Here is a 22,354-nt window from a genome sequence, read left to right on the forward strand (position 1 = left end):
GTTTACCTTTTCAAAGAACCAGCTCTTGGTTTTATTAATTTTCTCTATTTTTTTTGAGTCTCTATTTTATTGATTTCTTCCTTGATCTTTATAATTTCCTTCCTTCTGCTGACTTTAGGACTTTTTTGTTCTTCTTTTTCTAATTCATTTAGGTGGAGGGTTAGTTGTCAATTTGGGATCTTTCTTCTTTTTTGAGAAAGGCCTGTATTGCTACAAATTTCCCTCTGAGCACTGCTTTCGCAGCATCCCATAGATTTTGAGCGGTTGTGTCTTCATTATCATTTGTTTCAAGGTAGTTTTTAATTTCCTTCTTGATTTCCTCATTGACCCATTGGTTTTTTAGTAGCATGTTGTTTGGTCTCCATGGAGTAGGTTTTTTCTCTTTCCTTTTCCCATGGTTGATTTCTAATTTCATGGCATTGTGGTCAGAGAAGATACTTGAGATAATTTCTGTGCTCCTAAATTTATTGAGATTCGCTTTGTGTCCCAATATGTGGTCGATTCTTGAGAATGTTCCATGAGCATTTGAGAAGAATGTGTATTCTGCTTTTTTTGGATGTAGTGTCCTGAAGATATCAATTAAGTCTAACTTTTCTATTGTGTCCTTTAGGATCTCTGTTGCTTTATTGGTTTTCTGTCTAGAGGATCTGTCCATTGATGTGAGGGGGGTATTAAGGTCTCCTACTATGATTGTATTCTCATCAATATCTCCCTTTATGTCTGTTAATATTTGTTGTATGTATCTGGGTGCTCCTATATTTGGGGCATATATGTTGATGATAGTAACATCCTCTCCTTGGATGGATCCCTTAATCATTCAGTAGTGTCCTTCTTTGTCTTTCTTTATGTCTTTTGTTTTAAAGTCTATTTTGTCTGATATGAGCGTTGCGACTCCTGCTTTTCTGTCATGTCTATTGGCGTGAAATATTTTCCCCCACCCTTTCACTTTCAATCTATATGTATCTTTTGTCCTAAGGTGAGTTTCTTGTAGGCAGCATATTGAAGGTTTCTGCCGATTTATCCACTCAGCCACTCTGTGTCTTTTGATTGGGGCCTTCAGTCCATTGACATTTAAGGTGATAATTGATAGATGATTATTTATTGCCATTTGAACCTCGTGTTCCAGTTGATTCTATGGTTCTCCATTCTTCCTTTCTTTTTTTTTTTTTTTTTTTTTTTTGGGTTGGATGGCCTCCTGTTATTATCTGCTTGAGAGTATTTTTTTTTTTCATTTTTTGCAAATGCAATATTTGGTTTTGGCTTGTGGTTGCCCTGTTTTTTAAGTATGCTAACCCCTTCCCATAATTGTGTGTTTTAGCCTGATGATCCTGTACGTTCAAACACTTCATTACTGTATTAAAATTAAGAAGAGAAACATACAAACAAACAAAAAGGGTTATTTACTTCCTAACATCCCTTGCCCACATTTTATGGTTTTGATGACTCTTTTTCATTTTCTTTTTATTTTGTTTGAAGCATGTTCATGATTAAATCTGTATGCTGGCTTATTTGAGTGACTGCTCTCTGATTGCGGTTTCCTCAGTCCTAGTTCTTCCTCTTCTTCTTTTTTTTTTTTCTTTTCTTTTTTCTTCCCTTTCCTTCCTTTCTTTTTGGTTTAGAGAAGCCCTTTCAATATTTCCTTTAACCTGGGTTTTGTGTTGCTGTATTCTTTAAGTTTTTGTTTGTTGGAAAAAATTTTTATTTCCCCTTCTATTTTAAATGATATTCTTGCTGGAGAGAGTATTCTAGGTTGCATATTTTTTCCTTTTAGCACTTTAAATATCTCTTGCCATTCCCTCCTGGCCCGTAGTGTTTCTGTAGAGAAATCAGCTGATATTCTTATGGGGGTTCCCTTGTAGGTAACATTCTGTTTTTCTCTTGCTGCCTTTAGGATCCTCTCTTTATCACTAACTTTTACCATTTTTATTATGATGTGTCTTGGTGTGGGTCTGTTTGGGTTCAGTTTGTTTGGGGCCCTCTGTGCTTCTTGTATCTTGAACCCAGTATCCTTTAGATTTGGGAAGTTTCCAGCGATAATTTCTTCAAATATATTTTCCATCCCCTTATCTTTTTCTACTCCTTCTGGAATTCCTATTATGCGTAGATTGGCCCGCTTTATATTATCCCATAGGTCTCTTATATTGCTTTCCAGTTTTTTGATTCGGTTTTCTGTCTGTTGACCGGATTGAGTGATTTCCATTATTCTATCTTCCATATCACTGATTCATTCTTCTGCATTATTCATTCTGGATTTTACTGCCCTTAGTTCAGTTTGCACCTCTGCAAATGAATGTTGTAGTTTTTCTTGGCTCCTCCTTGTATTTTCTAGTTCCTTTCTGAGGGTATCTGCATTACTGTTCATATCTTCTCTTAATTCCTTCAGTATTTTCACTATTTCCCTTTAGAACTCCAGGTCTGTCTGACTGCAGAGATCTGTTTCATTGTTGACTGTTTTAGGTGAGTTCTCCTGTTGGTTTGACTGGGGGTGGTTTCTCAGCTTCTTCATCTTGCTTGTTGTTTTCTTTCTCCTGAGGGAGTTGTACTCTCCGTTATCGGGCAGTGTTTGCCTTGTCACTGCCGTGGAATATTTCCTGAGGGCTGGCATTGTTGGTCAATATTTTTGGGGCAGTGTGGCTTTTCTGGAGTGTTGATGGGGCTAACAGTGTTTCCTTGAAACAAAGGAGGGCTTCCTGAGGGCAGACAGGACTGGGAGGTCCACACCACGATGGTAGCAGATTTCACTTGGTCATGCAGAGGTTGTGCTGGTGTTTTTAGGCTGTGGGGTTCTTGCAGGGGGTTGGAGGTGTTGGGCAGCTGTTCCTCAGGAGCGCAGCACCCCCTGGGGGCTGGAGCAGCTGTCTGGGTCACTGAGAACCTAAGAGGCTCTTCCCTAGGGCAGCCCTACTCAGAAGGACGGCCTGAGAATTTAGGCGGATCTTTTCACAGTCTGGCCGAGCTTGTTGCAGCTTTTCTGGGCTGCAGGGGATCTTCCAGGGGGCTGGTGGTGCTCAGCAGCTATTCCGCGGGAGTGGGGCACCCCCTGGGGGCTTGGGATGTGCCACATTCGTAAAAAAAGGCACGTTAATGTGACCAATAGTACATGGGTCAACCTGACCAAAGCCTCGAGATAAGGAAGTTTCTTAAAAAGTAGAAGACCCTGATGCTAAGACACAAGAGCAGACTTGTTGCTGGGTTGCCTGGATAGGGACCCATGTCTTTCTTGTGGTAAAGGCAGGCTAGGAGGCCCCCACAGGGCGAAGGAGCCACAGGATGTGGAGTGCCAGCCTTGGAGGTGCAGCCCTCTGAGGTGGCCACGATGATGAGCGGCCTTGCTTTTGCCCAGTTGGACAGGAGATGGCCTTGCTTCTCTTTTCCTTTCCTTGGCTCCTTTTCTGTTTTTCTGGGTCCTTTTTCTTTTTTTGCTTTTCGCCTTTTTTTTTTTTTTTTTTTTCTCTGAGCAAAGGGCGGAGGGAGAGGACTTTTGGGGTGTGGGGGGAAGGGCAGGCTGCCATTTCTGGTGCAATACCGCCATCCAGAGGAATGGCTCCGCCAGTCCTGCGAACTCTGGACTGTCCCTTCCTGGGGAGGAGTGACAGGGGCCTGCAGTCGGGGACCGGGGACTGTGTCCCGGGGAAGTCTGTCCAGAGCTCCGCCGGGGAAGGGGCGGGAAGCGTGGCCCAGGGCCCGGAGGGGCCGTGGGAGCTCCAGAGACCGGCCCCGGGCACCGGGACGAGGCCCATGGTCCGGGCGCCCGGCCCGTGGGGCACAGGAAGTGGAGTCTCGGGCCACCCTGGTGGCCGCCATGTCTGGGCGGGGCTAGAGGAAGCTGCTCAGAAGGAGCCTGGGCCCTGGGCTGGGGAGCTGCGGGCGCTTGGCGGCTCGCCCCTTCCCCTGGAAGGCAGAGCAGCCTTGGCCTGGGCGGGCCCAGGGCCTCTGAAGCCGCGCTGGCGCTGGCGCTGGCTCTCGCTCACGCTCTCACTCACGCTCACGCTCACGGGTGGGGCCCAGCCGGAGACCACCGCGGGCAGCTGGGCTTCTGCTGCCATTGGCTGCAGCGGCAGAGGCGAGCTCCAGTGACTCCTTCCTGTCCAGCTCAGAGATGGCATGGGGAGCCTGGGGACCCTGTGCCAAAGGGGCCCGAGGCCCAGCAAAGGCCGGAGGTCCCAGTCCAGAAGGGAAGGGCCCCTCCCGGGACCAGGGAGCCGCCTCAGAAGGAGCCCTGGGCCCGAGTCCGAAAGGCAGCTCCCAGGGTCTCCAGGATTCTGTCCAGAGGGCTCCCGGACCCACCTCTGAGAGAGGAGGGGAGAGGAGCGGAGCCGAGCGGACCCCCGGGGCCCTGCGCTTGCAGGCTTGGGCTTTTGTCCCCAAGAGGCTCTGGGCCTCTCACTGCAGCGATGGGAAGGAACGGCCCTGGCTTCCACTCAGCCCCGGCTCTCCAGGCCTCAACCCCGTGCTTGCCCCTGCCGCCCAGCCCGGGGGTCGAGTGGAGGCCTGAGGATGCTGCCTGAAGCTCACCTCTGTTGCACTGAGAGAAACACCCGCCCCCCCTGTCCCGCACGACCACCGCCACCTCATGCAGCTTGGCCGCCAGGGCCAGGAACGAGGTGCATCGTGTACTCCTGGGCGCAGGGCCGCGCCTTCTGGTCCCCGACAGTCCCGATAGGCCACTTGTGGAGTGAGCTCCGGGTTGGCTCGTTCCTGCCCTTTGCCCAGCGCTTAATTGCCTGGGCTTTGGCCGGGCAGTGGCCGGCGGTGGTGAGGGGGGTGGGGATGGACGTGGCGGCGCGGGCAAGGCTGGATTGGTGGTAGGGTTCGGGCGGCCGTTGGGGACTTGGGCGGGGGGGGGGGCTTCGAACTGGGAGCAGGTCTCCAGGCTGGACCCCTCCCTGCACACATACCCCCTTGCCCTCACCCCTCCTGGCAGGGTGTGGAAACTCGCTCCCTGCCCCTTCGTTCGTTGCACGCTTGTGGGTGGCCGGAGATGTTGTCAGCTGGGCTCCCGTGGGCCGAGTCTTTCCTTGGGGCCAGGTCCTGACCTACGTGGTCGTGACTGGTCCCTGGCCCCGGGACGGGGGCGGGGTGTGTGTCTCACTTGTGCCCCTGGGGCCAGGGCCAGCGGCTGCACCTGCCGAAGAACCAGGACCCCGTGTGAGACGGCCCAGGGGTCTTCCCCAGAACCAAACAAGAGGACCCGGGTCCTCCACGGGGAGGGAGGCCGCTGAGTAGGGCGACCTCTGGCTACACAACGTTCCCGCGGCCCCCCACCCACGCCCCCGGACCGATTGCGGCAACCGGACCGGGACAATCCACCCCCCGCCCCCTTGGCTGTGGCCCGTGATGGTCCATCTCAGGGTACCGGCCTGGGCCCAGTTCCACGCCATCCCGAGTGGTTCTGGATACCCAGTGTCACGTGGGCCGGGAAGGGGCCTCGCGGGGTCCGGGACCCAGACTCCCTTTGGTATGGGCAAAAGTAACGAGCGCAAAGCACCCGGGGCACTCCAGGCAGCGCCAGCTGGAACGTGCAGTGCACCTGCGCTGCTCTTCCTTGTCTGGGTCCGGGACCGAACACTCGTCGGGGAGCTCTCCACTGTGCCAGCAGTTGCTGCCCCTTGTCCACGCCGGCTGGGCCGGGGGGCTCCGCCGGGACAACACCCCACCCCCGCCCCCGCCCCGCCCCGCCGCCTTGGGTCCTGGGTCTCCCGTGGCCCTGAGACCCCAGGGACCCCACTGGCCGACCTCGCCCTGCAAGCGGAGCGGGGATCCTCGGGCCGGGTGCCCTGGGGTGGGAGCTCCAGCGTAGCTAGTTCCTGGACAATGGCGGCCGCCCGTGCCACGCCCCCAAGGGTGCGGGCCTGGCAGCCAGGGGCTCCTCGGTGGGCCAGCGAGCCCCCGGCGTCGGCCCCGGCCCACCGCGTGTCGCTGCCACACCTGCTCTGGAGGCGTGCCCCGGCGGCCAGGGAGTCCTCGCAGTGCCCCAGACCCACCCGTCCTCCCATGCCGCGCAGGCCTTCCCCTTGGCAGCACAGGCGGGGCCTGGAGGCCCTGCTCAAAACGCTTCCGCTTGATGGCACTGTTGCTCCAGAAATCCCAGCCATCCTTGCGAGCTCGGCTTCTCCCTCCGCCCTTTGCGGATCAAAAAAGGCCCAGGGAGTCCCAAGAGCCCTCCAGGCCCTCTGAGCGGGGTGGGGGGGGCTGGCGCTGCTGGGGTGTTGGGGGAGGTGGTGTCTCTTCCTTTGGGGGCTGCTTGTGGGCAGTAGGACCCATGGGCATGTACGCCTGGAGACAGCCACAGGGATACGCGCATCCGTGGGTCGGTGGTCTCCACACACCTCTCTAGGAGTCTTGAGTCCACGTTTCCTGGCCACCGACCGGGACCCCTGTGATGCCTGCACCCTTGGGGAGCAGTATGCTTGCTTGCATAGGGGTCTTCTCGGGCAGGATCCTATCTCCTTGGGGACCTTGAGTCAGAGCTAGAGGTGGCCCAAGGACCTGGGTTTCTCCTCCTCTTCTTGCACGGCTGCCTCTCTGGGGCTCTCATCCAGCTAAGTCCGCGGGCTTCGTGAAGGGCCTTCAGGGCTCAGGAGCCAGGCCCTGAGAGAGTCAAAGCCACTGTGGCAGTAGAAGGAGCCCACCGGGACCCAGGGAGCTGGGGTGGATGGGCCCTGCTCACCTCCGGGGGTCTCAGGCATTCACTCTGCCATTGAGTTCCCCGGGGTAGCTGCTGCTGCTGCTGCTGCTGCTGCTGCTGCTGCTGCTGCTGCTGTTCCTGTTCCTGTTCCTCCTGCTCCTCCTCCTCCTGCTCCTGCTGCTGCTGCTGCTGGAGGTGGGGCTGGGGCAGGCCTGTTCTGGCCTGTGTGTGTTAGTGGTTTGGAGTCCATGGGACAGGTGCAGATGCCAGTGGCTCCCTCCATCCCCACAGACAAGATGACCTTGGTGAGGGCCATGTGTTCAGGAGACCCATCTAGGGAGCGCCCCCTGGGAGTGGGTCTGTACTCTAGCCTCAAGCCACACCCCGACCCCCACTCTTTGGTCGGTTCGTTCCTTCACGTGTGCCCGTGCCGGCGTGTGGGTGCCCGTGCCCGTGCATCGCATGTGGAGCTTACGTCGATCTGGGTGTTATTGAACGTGTACCCGTTATTTAACATACAGGGGGCGAGTGTCCTTTCTCTGGTAGTTTCCCCCCGTCACCGCCTTGGAGGTGCCACCGTGGAGAGCCCTTCCTCCCGGCCAAAGCCCAAGAAGCCCTCACCGTGCCGCAAGACGGCAGCTCCCAAGGTGTCCCGCTGCCTTCCAAACCCCCGTCTGCAGCGGGCACCCTGCGTGGTGGTTGTGCGCGAATGCTTCCGGGGTTGAATGCGGGTGGCAGCAGGCAAGACCCAGAGGCCCGTGTCCATTTGGGCTGCGCCCCGCACAGGCTCAGGGAGTGGTAGAGGCTCTTGTGCATGTGGCTGCTCTCACAGCGTCACAGGTTCCCCCGGCCTCGGCGCGTCTGTGCAGAGGGGACGCCCCGTCCTGCTGGGTCTCGGTCCTGTCCATTTCTTTCCTGACAGCTCCTCAGGGTAGGGTGCCCTGGTCTGTGCCTGAGAGCAGGAGCGTAGGGTATGTCGGCTGTCCCCTTCTCTTTGGACGCTGGGCTTCTCGCCTGTCCTTTCCTCTTCCTCTTGCGTCTTTGACGGAGCTGGCTATGAGGGGGCGCGGGGCACGGGGTCCTGGTTGCCAGGGTGCGAGTGTGCGTGGCCCGGGTGCGTTGGTCGGGCGTCAGCGTTTGCCCAGAGGAAAGCAGTAGGCTCGATGTTACCTCGGCCGCGTCCCAGGGCAGCTGCCCTCACCCCCGGAGAGTCAGTGCGGTGGATCTGTGTGCGGCCCGAGAGGAGACAAGTCGGTGCCCGTTTACCTGCGGGTCATGAGAGCTGCTGGTCAGTGGAGGCCCTGTCTTTCCAGGCGGGGTGGAGGCCACGCGCCCTCGCCCCTGCCAAGATAATCTGGACGTAGCCGTGGGGGGGGGGCGGGGGTGGGGGGGCGGGTAGAGAGCCGAGGAAGCAAGCCCTGGGCCTCCACTGGCCAAGGTGATGGCTGCGGTTCCCACCAGAAAGAGACTGTAGGGGAAGGTATCCTCAAGGTTTCACCCGACATGCTTCTTTCTGTGAGAACTGCCTCTGTCTCACGGGCTGGGGTGGCATCCGAACAATTTCCAAAGGGCGAGTGGAGTTGATTTTTCACCCTGTACTTTATTGGGAAGTTTTGGTTGACTTGGGGAGCTGGTGTGAACAGGAACCAGAGGCACTCCGGAGGTTGCCTGGATTGGGGAGGGGTGGGTGAGTGCACTTGCGCGCGCGTGCGTTTGTGTGTGTGTGTGTGTGTGTGCGGTGTAGGGAGGCGGGGGGGCGGGGGGTGAGGGCCTGGGGCGGGGGCGGGGGCGCGGCTCCGTGTTAAGCAGCACCGTGGCGGTTCCACGCTGAGTGCAGCGTGCTCGGCTCTCTCGTTGCAGGGTGTCAGGCAGAGTGGAAGGAGAGGAGGAGAAGGGAAGTCGGGGACGTCGGTCATGTCTAGGCGCTGGTGTTCTGGGTGAGTGAGTGCCCTTTGTTCTCTTCCTTCTCCTCTTCCAAAAGGGTTCATTTCATCACAGGAAAAGGTCAGTGGTTCTGGTGGTTCAGCAAGCCTCAAGAAGGGGAGACTCCCAAGGTAGGTCCGTGGCACGGGGCCACCGGCGTACCGTGCCGGAGTTTTCCGGCTTGATAGCAGAGGCTCTCGGGCCAGGTCCCGCTTGCGGAGCCGGAAGAAGGAGATGTGTGGACGAGCATCTAGCTCATCTGTGTGCGTTACCCTAGGCGCTCAGTACCTGGAATTTGAGGTCAGTGTCCTGGGGGACCGGGCGGATTGGAAAGGGATTAGGCCGGGACCCGGTTCGGGCTCCGGTTTGGGCTCCGGCTTCTGTGAAGCCAGCTGCCAGTGTTGCGATCGTTCAGCTCCCCACCTCAGCCACGAGACGCAGCAGGACCGGCCCGGCCGCGAGGGCCGGTGGTCGGAGACGCTTTGCGGAGAGCCGGGCCTCTTAGGCCTTCGGCCTCCTTGGCTTCGAGTGGAGCCCTTTCCGCCTGTTCCTCCCATCCTCTCCTGATGGCCCTTGGGCCCAGCCCTCTCCACCATGGCCCTTGACCAAGCCCGGAAGGCCTTGGGAACCTGCTCTTGGCGGGGTCGTTCGGAGGGTGCGCCTGCCGGGCGGCGTGGACCTTTGGGACGGGGCGGTGGGGGCGTGCACATCGGGGCAGCCCACTGGGGATCTCCTTGTGCTCCCCAAGTCTTGACTCTTGACAAACGGAGGAACTTGGAAGTGAGAAGCCTCCAGGAAGGTGTGCTTCCTTTCTCCCGTGTGGAAATGTCACGCGAGTGTGCGGGCGGCCAGCAGCCGGAGCTGGTGTTTTCTTTCTGTCTCTGTTTGTTTCCTCTTCCTGCTGTGTCCTCTTGAAACAGTCTTGCCGCGAGGAGGATGCCGCCTCCTGCCCTGGCTCGGGGTCATCCAAGGCTTCTCCAGGCGGGCCGGTGAGCGTGTGGCACCGTGGCTTAGCGCGGTCGGGCACGGGTTTGCGGCTCTTGGTTACGAGCAAGGGGCAGAGTGGCACTTCTGCGGGCAGCTCTGCCTTCGAGAGGGGCGTGTTTGGCCATCCCAAGGGCCCTTCACGGGGAGCTCGCTCTGGGCGTGAGGTCAGATCCTCGGTCTAGGCCCTGGGCCCTGGGCCCTGGGCCCTGAGCGGGAGGGCCCCGAAAGGAACCTTTGGCTGTGAGGACCAGGCCCATCTCTCCCTCCCCCGTGTGGCTTTCGTGTAGGACTACCAAGGGCTCCCTGCTCCCTGCCTTGGGGAGAACGAGGCAAGGGCACTCATCCTCATGGCTTTCTTGTGGTAAAGGCAGGCAGGCTAGGAGGCCCCCACAGGGCGAAGGAGCCACAGGATGTGGAGTGCCAGCCTTGGAGGTGCAGCCCTCTGAGGTGGCCACGATGATGAGCGGCCTTGCTTTTGCCCAGTTGGACAGGAGATGGCCTTGCTTCTCTTTTCCTTTCCTTGGCTCCTTTTCTGTTTTTCTGGGTCCTTTTTCTTTTTTTGCTTTTCGCCTTTTTTTTTTTTTTTTTTTTCTCTGAGCAAAGGGCGGAGGGAGAGGACTTTTGGGGTGTGGGGGGAAGGGCAGGCTGCCATTTCTGGTGCAATACCGCCATCCAGAGGAATGGCTCCGCCAGTCCTGCGAACTCTGGACTGTCCCTTCCTGGGGAGGAGTGACAGGGGCCTGCAGTCGGGGACCGGGGACTGTGTCCCGGGGAAGTCTGTCCAGAGCTCCGCCGGGGAAGGGGCGGGAAGCGTGGCCCAGGGCCCGGAGGGGCCGTGGGAGCTCCAGAGACCAGCCCCGGGCACCGGGACGAGGCCCATGGTCCGGGCGCCCGGCCCGTGGGGCACAGGAAGTGGAGTCTCGGGCCACCCTGGTGGCCGCCATGTCTGGGCGGGGCTAGAGGAAGCTGCTCAGAAGGAGCCTGGGCCCTGGGCTGGGGAGCTGCGGGCGCTTGGCGGCTCGCCCCTTCCCCTGGAAGGCAGAGCAGCCTTGGCCTGGGCGGGCCCAGGGCCTCTGAAGCCGCGCTGGCGCTGGCGCTGGCTCTCGCTCACGCTCTCACTCACGCTCACGCTCACGGGTGGGGCCCAGCCGGAGACCACCGCGGGCAGCTGGGCTTCTGCTGCCATTGGCTGCAGCGGCAGAGGCGAGCTCCAGTGACTCCTTCCTGTCCAGCTCAGAGATGGCATGGGGAGCCTGGGGACCCTGTGCCAAAGGGGCCCGAGGCCCAGCAAAGGCCGGAGGTCCCAGTCCAGAAGGGAAGGGCCCCTCCCGGGACCAGGGAGCCGCCTCAGAAGGAGCCCTGGGCCCGAGTCCGAAAGGCAGCTCCCAGGGTCTCCAGGATTCTGTCCAGAGGGCTCCCGGACCCACCTCTGAGAGAGGAGGGGAGAGGAGCGGAGCCGAGCGGACCCCCGTGGCCCTGCGCTTGCAGGCTTGGGCTTTTGTCCCCAAGAGGCTCTGGGCCTCTCACTGCAGCGATGGGAAGGAACGGCCCTGGCTTCCACTCAGCCCCGGCTCTCCAGGCCTCAACCCCGTGCTTGCCCCTGCCGCCCAGCCCGGGGGTCGAGTGGAGGCCTGAGGATGCTGCCTGAAGCTCACCTCTGTTGCACTGAGAGAAACACCCCGCCCTCCCCCTGTCCCGCACGACCACCGCCACCTCATGCAGCTTGGCCGCCAGGGCCAGGAACGAGGTGCATCGTGTACTCCTGGGCGCAGGGCCGCGCCTTCTGGTCCCCGACAGTCCCGATAGGCCACTTGTGGAGTGAGCTCCGGGTTGGCTCGTTCCTGCCCTTTGCCCAGCGCTTAATTGCCTGGGCTTTGGCCGGGCAGTGGCCGGCGGTGGTGAGGGGGGTGGGGATGGACGTGGCGGCGCGGGCAAGGCTGGATTGGTGGTAGGGTTCGGGCGGCCGTTGGGGACTTGGGCGGGGGGGGGGGCTTCGAACTGGGAGCAGGTCTCCAGGCTGGACCCCTCCCTGCACACATACCCCCTTGCCCTCACCCCTCCTGGCAGGGTGTGGAAACTCGCTCCCTGCCCCTTCGTTCGTTGCACGCTTGTGGGTGGCTGGAGATGTTGTCAGCTGGGCTCCCGTGGGCCGAGTCTTTCCTTGGGGCCAGGTCCTGACCTACGTGGTCGTGACTGGTCCCTGGCCCCGGGACGGGGGCGGGGTGTGTGTCTCACTTGTGCCCCTGGGGCCAGGGCCAGCGGCTGCACCTGCCGAAGAACCAGGACCCCGTGTGAGACGGCCCAGGGGTCTTCCCCAGAACCAAACAAGAGGACCCGGGTCCTCCACGGGGAGGGAGGCCGCTGAGTAGGGCGACCTCTGGCTACACAACGTTCCCGCGGCCCCCCACCCACGCCCCCGGACCGATTGCGGCAACCGGACCGGGACAATCCACCCCCCGCCCCCTTGGCTGTGGCCCGTGATGGTCCATCTCAGGGTACCGGCCTGGGCCCAGTTCCACGCCATCCCGAGTGGTTCTGGATACCCAGTGTCACGTGGGCCGGGAAGGGGCCTCGCGGGGTCCGGGACCCAGACTCCCTTTGGTATGGGCAAAAGTAACGAGCGCAAAGCACCCGGGGCACTCCAGGCAGCGCCAGCTGGAACGTGCAGTGCACCTGCGCTGCTCTTCCTTGTCTGGGTCCGGGACCGAACACTCGTCGGGGAGCTCTCCACTGTGCCAGCAGTTGCTGCCCCTTGTCCACGCCGGCTGGGCCGGGGGGCTCCGCCGGGACAACACCCCCACCCCCCGCCCCCGCCCCCGCCCCCGCCGCCTTGGGTCCTGGGTCTCCCGTGGCCCTGAGACCCCAGGGACCCCACTGGCCGACCTCGCCCTGCAAGCGGAGCGGGGATCCTCGGGCCGGGTGCCCTGGGGTGGGAGCTCCAGCGTAGCTAGTTCCTGGACAATGGCGGCCGCCCGTGCCACGCCCCCAAGGGTGCGGGCCTGGCAGCCAGGGGCTCCTCGGTGGGCCAGCGAGCCCCCCGGCGTCGGCCCCGGCCCACCGCGTGTCGCTGCCACACCTGCTCTGGAGGCGTGCCCCGGCGGCCAGGGAGTCCTCGCAGTGCCCCAGACCCACCCGTCCTCCCATGCCGCGCAGGCCTTCCCCTTGGCAGCACAGGCGGGGCCTGGAGGCCCTGCTCAAAACGCTTCCGCTTGATGGCACTGTTGCTCCAGAAATCCCAGCCATCCTTGCGAGCTCGGCTTCTCCCTCCGCCCTTTGCGGATCAAAAAAGGCCCAGGGAGGCCCAAGAGCCCTCCAGGCCCTCTGAGCGGGGTGGGGGGGGCTGGCGCTGCTGGGGTGTTGGGGGAGGTGGTGTCTCTTCCTTTGGGGGCTGCTTGTGGGCAGTAGGACCCATGGGCATGTACGCCTGGAGACAGCCACAGGGATACGCGCATCCGTGGGTCGGTGGTCTCCACACACCTCTCTAGGAGTCTTGAGTCCACGTTTCCTGGCCACCGACCGGGACCCCTGTGATGCCTGCACCCTTGGGGAGCAGTATGCTTGCTTGCATAGGGGTCTTCTCGGGCAGGATCCTATCTCCTTGGGGACCTTGAGTCAGAGCTAGAGGTGGCCCAAGGACCTGGGTTTCTCCTCCTCTTCTTGCACGGCTGCCTCTCTGGGGCTCTCATCCAGCTAAGTCCGCGGGCTTCGTGAAGGGCCTTCAGGGCTCAGGAGCCAGGCCCTGAGAGAGTCAAAGCCACTGTGGCAGTAGAAGGAGCCCACCGGGACCCAGGGAGCTGGGGTGGATGGGCCCTGCTCACCTCCGGGGGTCTCAGGCATTCACTCTGCCATTGAGTTCCCCGGGGTAGCTGCTGCTGCTGCTGCTGCTGCTGCTGCTGCTGCTCTGATGATGCTGCTGTTCCTGCTCCTCCTGCTGCTGTTCCTGCTGCTCCTGCTCCTGCTGCTGCTGCTGGAGGTGGGGCTGGGGCAGGCCTGTTCTGGCCTGTGTGTGTTAGTGGTTTGGAGTCCATGGGACAGGTGCAGATGCCAGTGGCTCCCTCCATCCCCACAGACAAGATGACCTTGGTGAGGGCCATGTGTTCAGGAGACCCATCTAGGGAGCGCCCCCTGGGAGTGGGTCTGTACTCTAGCCTCAAGCCACACCCCGACCCCCACTCTTTGGTCGGTTCGTTCCTTCACGTGTGCCCGTGCCGGCGTGTGGGTGCCCGTGCCCGTGCATCGCATGTGGAGCTTACGTCGATCTGGGTGTTATTGAACGTGTACCCGTTATTTAACATACAGGGGGCGAGTGTCCTTTCTCTGGTAGTTTTCCCCCGTCACCGCCTTGGAGGTGCCACCGTGGAGAGCCCTTCCTCCCGGCCAAAGCCCAAGAAGCCCTCACCGTGCCGCAAGACGGCAGCTCCCAAGGTGTCCCGCTGCCTTCCAAACCCCCGTCTGCAGCGGGCACCCTGCGTGGTGGTTGTGCGCGAATGCTTCCGGGGTTGAATGCGGGTGGCAGCAGGCAAGACCCAGAGGCCCGTGTCCATTTGGGCTGCGCCCCGCACAGGCTCAGGGAGTGGTAGAGGCTCTTGTGCATGTGGCTGCTCTCACAGCGTCACAGGTTCCCCCGGCCTCGGCGCGTCTGTGCAGAGGGGACGCCCCGTCCTGCTGGGTCTCGGTCCTGTCCATTTCTTTCCTGACAGCTCCTCAGGGTAGGGTGCCCTGGTCTGTGCCTGAGAGCAGGAGCGTAGGGTATGTCGGCTGTCCCCTTCTCTTTGGACGCTGGGCTTCTCGCCTGTCCTTTCCTCTTCCTCTTGCGTCTTTGACGGAGCTGGCTATGAGGGGGCGCGGGGCACGGGGTCCTGGTTGCCAGGGTGCGAGTGTGCGTGGCCCGGGTGCGTTGGTCGGGCGTCAGCGTTTGCCCAGAGGAAAGCAGTAGGCTCGATGTTACCTCGGCCGCGTCCCAGGGCAGCTGCCCTCACCCCCGGAGAGTCAGTGCGGTGGATCTGTGTGCGGCCCGAGAGGAGACAAGTCGGTGCCCGTTTACCCGCGGGTCATGAGAGCTGCTGGTCAGTGGAGGCCCTGTCTTTCCAGGCGGGGTGGAGGCCACGCGCCCTCGCCCCTGCCAAGATAATCTGGACGTAGCCGTGGGGGGGGGCGGGGGTGGGGGGCGGGTAGAGAGCCGAGGAAGCAAGCCCTGGGCCTCCACTGGCCAAGGTGATGGCTGCGGTTCCCACCAGAAAGAGACTGTAGGGGAAGGTATCCTCAAGGTTTCACCCGACATGCTTCTTTCTGTGAGAACTGCCTCTGTCTCACGGGCTGGGGTGGCATCCGAACAATTTCCAAAGGGCGAGTGGAGTTGATTTTTCACCCTGTACTTTATTGGGAAGTTTTGGTTGACTTGGGGAGCTGGTGTGAACAGGAACCAGAGGCACTCCGGAGGTTGCCTGGATTGGGGAGGGGTGGGTGACTGCGAGTGCGTGCGCGCGTTTGTGTGTGTGTGTGCCGGTGTAGGGAGGCGGGGGGGGGGGGGGTGAGGGCCTGGGGCGGGGGCGGGGGCGCGGCTCCGTGTTAAGCAGCACCGTGGCGGTTCCACGCTGAGTGCAGCGTGCTCGGCTCTCTCGTTGCAGGGTGTCAGGCAGAGTGGAAGGAGAGGAGGAGAAGGGAAGTCGGGGACGTCGGTCATGTCTAGGCGCTGGTGTTCTGGGTGAGTGAGTGCCCTTTGTTCTCTTCCTTCTCCTCTTCCAAAAGGGTTCATTTCATCACAGGAAAAGGTCAGTGGTTCTGGTGGTTCAGCAAGCCTCAAGAAGGGGAGACTCCCAAGGTAGGTCCGTGGCACGGGGCCACCGGCGTACCGTGCCGGAGTTTTCCGGCTTGATAGCAGAGGCTCTCGGGCCAGGTCCCGCTTGCGGAGCCGGAAGAAGGAGATGTGTGGACGAGCATCTAGCTCATCTGTGTGCGTTACCCTAGGCGCTCAGTACCTGGAATTTGAGGTCAGTGTCCTGGGGGACCGGGCGGATTGGAAAGGGATTAGGCCGGGACCCGGTTCGGGCTCCGGTTTGGGCTCCGGCTTCTGTGAAGCCAGCTGCCAGTGTTGCGATCGTTCAGCTCCCCACCTCAGCCACGAGACGCAGCAGGACCGGCCCGGCCGCGAGGGCCGGTGGTCGGAGACGCTTTGCGGAGAGCCGGGCCTCTTAGGCCTTCGGCCTCCTTGGCTTCGAGTGGAGCCCTTTCCGCCTGTTCCTCCCATCCTCTCCTGATGGCCCTTGGGCCCAGCCCTCTCCACCATGGCCCTTGACCAAGCCCGGAAGGCCTTGGGAACCTGCTCTTGGCGGGGTCGTTCGGAGGGTGCGCCTGCCGGGCGGCGTGGACCTTTGGGACGGGGCGGTGGGGGCGTGCACATCGGGGCAGCCCACTGGGGATCTCCTTGTGCTCCCCAAGTCTTGACTCTTGACAAACGGAGGAACTTGGAAGTGAGAAGCCTCCAGGAAGGTGTGCTTCCTTTCTCCCGTGTGGAAATGTCACGCGAGTGTGCGGGCGGCCAGCAGCCGGAGCTGGTGTTTTCTTTCTGTCTCTGTTTGTTTCCTCTTCCTGCTGTGTCCTCTTGAAACAGTCTTGCCGCGAGGAGGATGCCGCCTCCTGCCCTGGCTCGGGGTCATCCAAGGCTTCTCCAGGCGGGCCGGTGAGCGTGTGGCACCGTGGCTTAGCGCGGTCGGCACGGGTTTGCGGCTCTTGGTTACGAGCAAGGGGCAGAGTGGCACTTCTGCGGGCAGCTCTGCCTTCGAGAGGGGCGTGTTTGGCCATCCCAAGGGCCCTTCACGGGGAGCTCGCTCTGGGCGTGAGGTCAGATCCTCGGTCTAGGCCCTGGGCCCTGGGCCCTGGGCCCTGAGCGGGAGGGCCCGAAAGGAACCTTTGGCTGTGAGGACCAGGCCCATCTCTCCCTCCCCCGTGTGGCTTTCGTGTAGGACTACCAAGGGCTCCCTGCTCCCTGCCTTGGGGAGAACGAGGCAAGGGCACTCATCCTCATGGCTTTCTTGTGGTAAAGGCAGGCAGGCTAGGAGGCCCCCACAGGGCGAAGGAGCCACAGGATGTGGAGTGCCAGCCTTGGAGGTGCAGCCCTCTGAGGTGGCCACGATGATGAGCGGCCTTGCTTTTGCCCAGTTGGACAGGAGATGGCCTTGCTTCTCTTTTCCTTTCCTTGGCTCCTTTTCTGTTTTTCTGGGTCCTTTTCTTTTTTTGCTTTTCGCCTTTTTTTTTTTTTTTTTTTTCTCTGAGCAAAGGGCGGAGGGAGAGGACTTTTGGGGTGTGGGGGGAAGGGCAGGCTGCCATTTCTGGTGCAATACCGCCATCCAGAGGAATGGCTCCGCCAGTCCTGCGAACTCTGGACTGTCCCTTCCTGGGGAGGAGTGACAGGGGCCTGCAGTCGGGGACCGGGGACTGTGTCCCGGGGAAGTCTGTCCAGAGCTCCGCCGGGGAAGGGGCGGGAAGCGTGGCCCAGGGCCCGGAGGGGCCGTGGGAGCTCCAGAGACCGGCCCCGGGCACCGGGACGAGGCCCATGGTCCGGGCGCCCGGCCCGTGGGGCACAGGAAGTGGAGTCTCGGGCCACCCTGGTGGCCGCCATGTCTGGGCGGGGCTAGAGGAAGCTGCTCAGAAGGAGCCTGGGCCCTGGGCTGGGGAGCTGCGGGCGCTTGGCGGCTCGCCCCTTCCCCTGGAAGGCAGAGCAGCCTTGGCCTGGGCGGGCCCAGGGCCTCTGAAGCCGCGCTGGCGCTGGCGCTGGCTCTCGCTCACGCTCTCACTCACGCTCACGCTCACGGGTGGGGCCCAGCCGGAGACCACCGCGGGCAGCTGGGCTTCTGCTGCCATTGGCTGCAGCGGCAGAGGCGAGCTCCAGTGACTCCTTCCTGTCCAGCTCAGAGATGGCATGGGGAGCCTGGGGACCCTGTGCCAAAGGGGCCCGAGGCCCAGCAAAGGCCGGAGGTCCCAGTCCAGAAGGGAAGGGCCCCTCCCGGGACCAGGGAGCCGCCTCAGAAGGAGCCCTGGGCCCGAGTCCGAAAGGCAGCTCCCAGGGTCTCCAGGATTCTGTCCAGAGGGCTCCCGGACCCACCTCTGAGAGAGGAGGGGAGAGGAGCGGAGCCGAGCGGACCCCCGTGGCCCTGCGCTTGCAGGCTTGGGCTTTTGTCCCCAAGAGGCTCTGGGCCTCTCACTGCAGCGATGGGAAGGAACGGCCCTGGCTTCCACTCAGCCCCGGCTCTCCAGGCCTCAACCCCGTGCTTGCCCCTGCCGCCCAGCCCGGGGGTCGAGTGGAGGCCTGAGGATGCTGCCTGAAGCTCACCTCTGTTGCACTGAGAGAAACACCCCGCCCTCCCCCTGTCCCGCACGACCACCGCCACCTCATGCAGCTTGGCCGCCAGGGCCAGGAACGAGGTGCATCGTGTACTCCTGGGCGCAGGGCCGCGCCTTCTGGTCCCCGACAGTCCCGATAGGCCACTTGTGGAGTGAGCTCCGGGTTGGCTCGTTCCTGCCCTTTGCCCAGCGCTTAATTGCCTGGGCTTTGGCCGGGCAGTGGCCGGCGGTGGTGAGGGGGTGGGGATGGACGTGGCGGCGCGGGCAAGGCTGGATTGGTGGTAGGGTTCGGGCGGCCGTTGGGGACTTGGGCGGGGGGGGGGGCTTCGAACTGGGAGCAGGTCTCCAGGCTGGACCCCTCCCTGCACACATACCCCCTTGCCCTCACCCCTCCTGGCAGGGTGTGGAAACTCGCTCCCTGCCCCTTCGTTCGTTGCACGCTTGTGGGTGGCTGGAGATGTTGTCAGCTGGGCTCCCGTGGGCCGAGTCTTTCCTTGGGGCCAGGTCCTGACCTACGTGGTCGTGACTGGTCCCTGGCCCCGGGACGGGGGCGGGGTGTGTGTCTCACTTGTGCCCCTGGGGCCAGGGCCAGCGGCTGCACCTGCCGAAGAACCAGGACCCCGTGTGAGACGGCCCAGGGGTCTTCCCCAGAACCAAACAAGAGGACCCGGGTCCTCCACGGGGAGGGAGGCCGCTGAGTAGGGCGACCTCTGGCTACACAACGTTCCCGCGGCCCCCCACCCACGCCCCCGGACCGATTGCGGCAACCGGACCGGGACAATCCACCCCCCGCCCCCTTGGCTGTGGCCCGTGATGGTCCATCTCAGGGTACCGGCCTGGGCCCAGTTCCACGCCATCCCGAGTGGTTCTGGATACCCAGTGTCACGTGGGCCGGGAAGGGGCCTCGCGGGGTCCGGGACCCAGACTCCCTTTGGTATGGGCAAAAGTAACGAGCGCAAAGCACCCGGGGCACTCCAGGCAGCGCCAGCTGGAACGTGCAGTGCACCTGCGCTGCTCTTCCTTGTCTGGGTCCGGGACCGAACACTCGTCGGGGAGCTCTCCACTGTGCCAGCAGTTGCTGCCCCTTGTCCACGCCGGCTGGGCCGGGGGGCTCCGCCGGGACAACACCCCACCCCCGCCCCGCCCCCGCCCCCCCCGCCGCCTTGGGTCCTGGGTCTCCCGTGGCCCTGAGACCCCAGGGACCCCACTGGCCGACCTCGCCCTGCAAGCGGAGCGGGATCCTCGGGCCGGGTGCCTGGGTGGGAGCTCCAGCGTAGCTAGTTCCTGGACAATGGCGGCCGCCCGTGCCACGCCCCAAGGGTGCGGGCCTGGCAGCCAGGGGCTCCTCGGTGGGCCAGCGAGCCCCGGCGTCGGCCCGGCCCACCGCGTGTCGCTGCCACACCTGCTCTGGAGGCGTGCCCCGGCGGCCAGGGAGTCCTCGCAGTGCCCAGACCCACCGTCCTCCCGTGCCGCGCAGGCCTTCCCTTGGCAGCACAGGCGGGGCCTGGAGGCCCTGCTCAAACGCTTCCGCTTGATGGCACTGTTGCTCCAGAAATCCCAGCCATCCTTGCGAGCTCGGCTTCTCCTCCGCCCTTTGCGGATCAAAAAGGCCCAGGGAGGCCCAAGAGCCTCCAGGCCTCTGAGCGGGGGGCTGGCGCTGCTGGGTGTTGGGGAGGTGGTGTCTCTTCCTTTGGGGCTGCTTGTGGCAGTAGGACCCATGGGCATGTACGCCTGGAGACAGCCACAGGGATACGCGCATCCGTGGGTCGGTGGTCTCCACACACCTCTCTAGGAGTCTTGAGTCCACGTTTCCTGGCCACCGACCGGACCCCTGTGATGCCTGCACCCTTGGGGAGCAGTATGCTTGCTTGCATAGGGTCTTCTCGGGCAGGATCCTATCTCCTTGGGACCTTGAGTCAGAGCTAGAGGTGGCCCAAGGACCTGGGTTTCTCTCCTCTTCTTGCACGGCTGCCTCTCTGGGCTCTCATCCAGCTAAGTCCGCGGGCTTCGTGAAGGGCCTTCAGGCTCAGGAGCCAGGCCCTGAGAGAGTCAAAGCCACTGTGGCAGTAGAAGGAGCCCACCGGGACCCAGGGAGCTGGGGTGGATGGGCCCTGCTCACCTCCGGGGTCTCAGGCATTCACTCTGCCATTGAGTTCCCCGGGGTAGCTGCTGCTGCTGCTGCTGCTGTTCCTGTTCCTCCTGCTCCTCCTCCTCCTGCTCCTGCTGCTGCTGCTGCTGCTGCTGGAGGTGGGGCTGGGGCAGGCCTGTTCTGGCCTGTGTGTGTTAGTGGTTTGGAGTCCATGGGACAGGTGCAGATGCCAGTGGCTCCCTCCATCCCCACAGACAAGATGACCTTGGTGAGGGCCATGTGTTCAGGAGACCCATCTAGGGAGCGCCCCCTGGGAGTGGGTCTGTACTCTAGCCTCAAGCCACACCCCGACCCCCACTCTTTGGTCGGTTCGTTCCTTCACGTGTGCCCGTGCCGGCGTGTGGGTGCCCGTGCCGTGCATCGCATGTGGAGCTTACGTCGATCTGGGTGTTATTGAACGTGTACCCGTTATTTAACATACAGGGGGCGAGTGTCCTTTCTCTGGTAGTTTTCCCCCGTCACCGCCTTGGAGGTGCCACCGTGGAGAGCCCTTCCTCCCGGCCAAAGCCCAAGAAGCCCTCACCGTGCCGCAAGACGGCAGCTCCCAAGGTGTCCCGCTGCCTTCCAAACCCCCGTCTGCAGCGGGCACCCTGCGTTGTGGTTGTGCGCGAATGCTTCCGGGGTTGAATGCGGGTGGCAGCAGGCAAGACCCAGAGGCCCGTGTCCATTTGGGCTGCGCCCCGCACAGGCTCAGGGAGTGGTAGAGGCTCTTGTGCATGTGGCTGCTCTCACAGCGTCACAGGTTCCCCCGGCCTCGGCGCGTCTGTGCAGAGGGGACGCCCCGTCCTGCTGGGTCTCGGTCCTGTCCATTTCTTTCCTGACAGCTCCTCAGGGTAGGGTGCCCTGGTCTGTGCCTGAGAGCAGGAGCGTAGGGTATGTCGGCTGTCCCCTTCTCTTTGGACGCTGGGCTTCTCGCTGTCCTTTCCTCTTCCTCTTGCGTCTTTGACGGAGCTGGCTATGAGGGGGCGCGGGGCACGGGTCTGGTTGCCAGGGTGCGAGTGTGCGTGGCCCGGGTGCGTGGTCGGGCGTCAGCGTTTGCCCAGAGGAAAGCAGTAGGCTCGATGTTACCTCGGCCGCGTCCCAGGGCAGCTGCCCTCACCCCCGGAGAGTCAGTGCGGTGGATCTGTGTGCGGCCCGAGAGGAGACAAGTCGGTGCCCGTTTACCGCGGGTCATGAGAGCTGCTGGTCAGTGGAGGCCCTGTCTTTCCAGGCGGGGTGGAGGCCACGCGCCCTCGCCCCTGCCAAGATAATCTGGACGTAGCCGTGGGGGGGGGGCGGGGGGGGGGGCGGGTAGAGAGCCGAGGAAGCAAGCCCTGGGCCTCCACTGGCCAAGGTGATGGCTGCGGTTCCCACCAGAAAGAGACTGTAGGGGAAGGTATCCTCAAGGTTTCACCCGACATGCTTCTTTCTGTGAGAACTGCCTCTGTCTCACGGCTGGGGTGGCATCCGAACAATTTCAAAGGGCGAGTGGAGTTGATTTTTCACCCTGTACTTTATTGGAAGTTTTGGTTGACTTGGGGAGCTGGTGTGAACAGGAACCAGAGGCACTCCGGAGGTTGCCTGGATTGGGGAGGGGTGGGATGCACTTGCGCAGTGCGTGCGGGTTTGTGTGTGTGTGTGCCGGTGTAGGGAGGCGGAGGGGGGGTGAGCCTGGGGCGGGCGGGGCGCGGCTCCGTGTTAAGCAGCACCGTGGCGGTTCCACGCTGAGTGCAGCGTGCTCGGCTCTCTCGTTGCAGGGTGTCAGGCAGAGTGGAAGGAGAGGAGGAGAAGGGAAGTCGGGGACGTCGGTCATGTCTAGGCGCTGGTGTTCTGGGTGAGTGAGTGCCCTTTGTTCTCTTCCTTCTCCTCTTCCAAAAGGGTTCATTTCATCACAGGAAAAGGTCAGTGGTTCTGGTGGTTCAGCAAGCCTCAAGAAGGGGAGACTCCCAAGGTAGGTCCGTGGCACGGGGCCACCGGCGTACCGTGCCGGAGTTTTCCGGCTTGATAGCAGAGGCTCTCGGGCCAGGTCCCGCTTGCGGAGCCGGAAGAAGGAGATGTGTGGACGAGCATCTAGCTCATCTGTGTGCGTTACCCTAGGCGCTCAGTACCTGGAATTTGAGGTCAGTTGTCCTGGGGGACCGGGCGGATTGGAAAGGGATTAGGCCGGGACCCGGTTCGGGCTCCGGTTTGGGCTCCGGCTTCTGTGAAGCCAGCTGCCAGTGTTGCGATCGTTCAGCTCCCCACCTCAGCCACGAGACGCAGCAGGACCGGCCCGGCCGCGAGGGCCGGTGGTCGGAGACGCTTTGCGGAGAGCCGGGCCTCTTAGGCCTTCGGCCTCCTTGGCTTCG

The 22,354-nt window shown here is 61.9% G+C and overlaps 1 long non-coding RNA gene across 2 annotated transcripts; it reads left to right on the forward strand.

Moving 5' to 3' along the window:
• Positions 4,551–22,125, forward strand: LOC110257707. Of its 2 annotated transcripts, XR_002340612.1 has the most exons (4): positions 4,551–4,805; positions 8,489–9,540; positions 15,166–15,242; positions 21,764–22,125. It is a non-coding gene; the product is annotated as an uncharacterized LOC110257707 (long non-coding RNA). The 2 variants fall into 2 exon arrangements; XR_002340613.1 differs by lacking the exons at positions 4,551–4,805; positions 8,489–9,540 and adding an exon at positions 9,558–11,486.

The sequence above is a fragment of the Sus scrofa genome, chromosome X (genome assembly GCF_000003025.6).
Source record: "Sus scrofa isolate TJ Tabasco breed Duroc chromosome X, Sscrofa11.1, whole genome shotgun sequence".
Classification (NCBI taxonomy): domain Eukaryota; kingdom Metazoa; phylum Chordata; class Mammalia; order Artiodactyla; family Suidae; genus Sus; species Sus scrofa.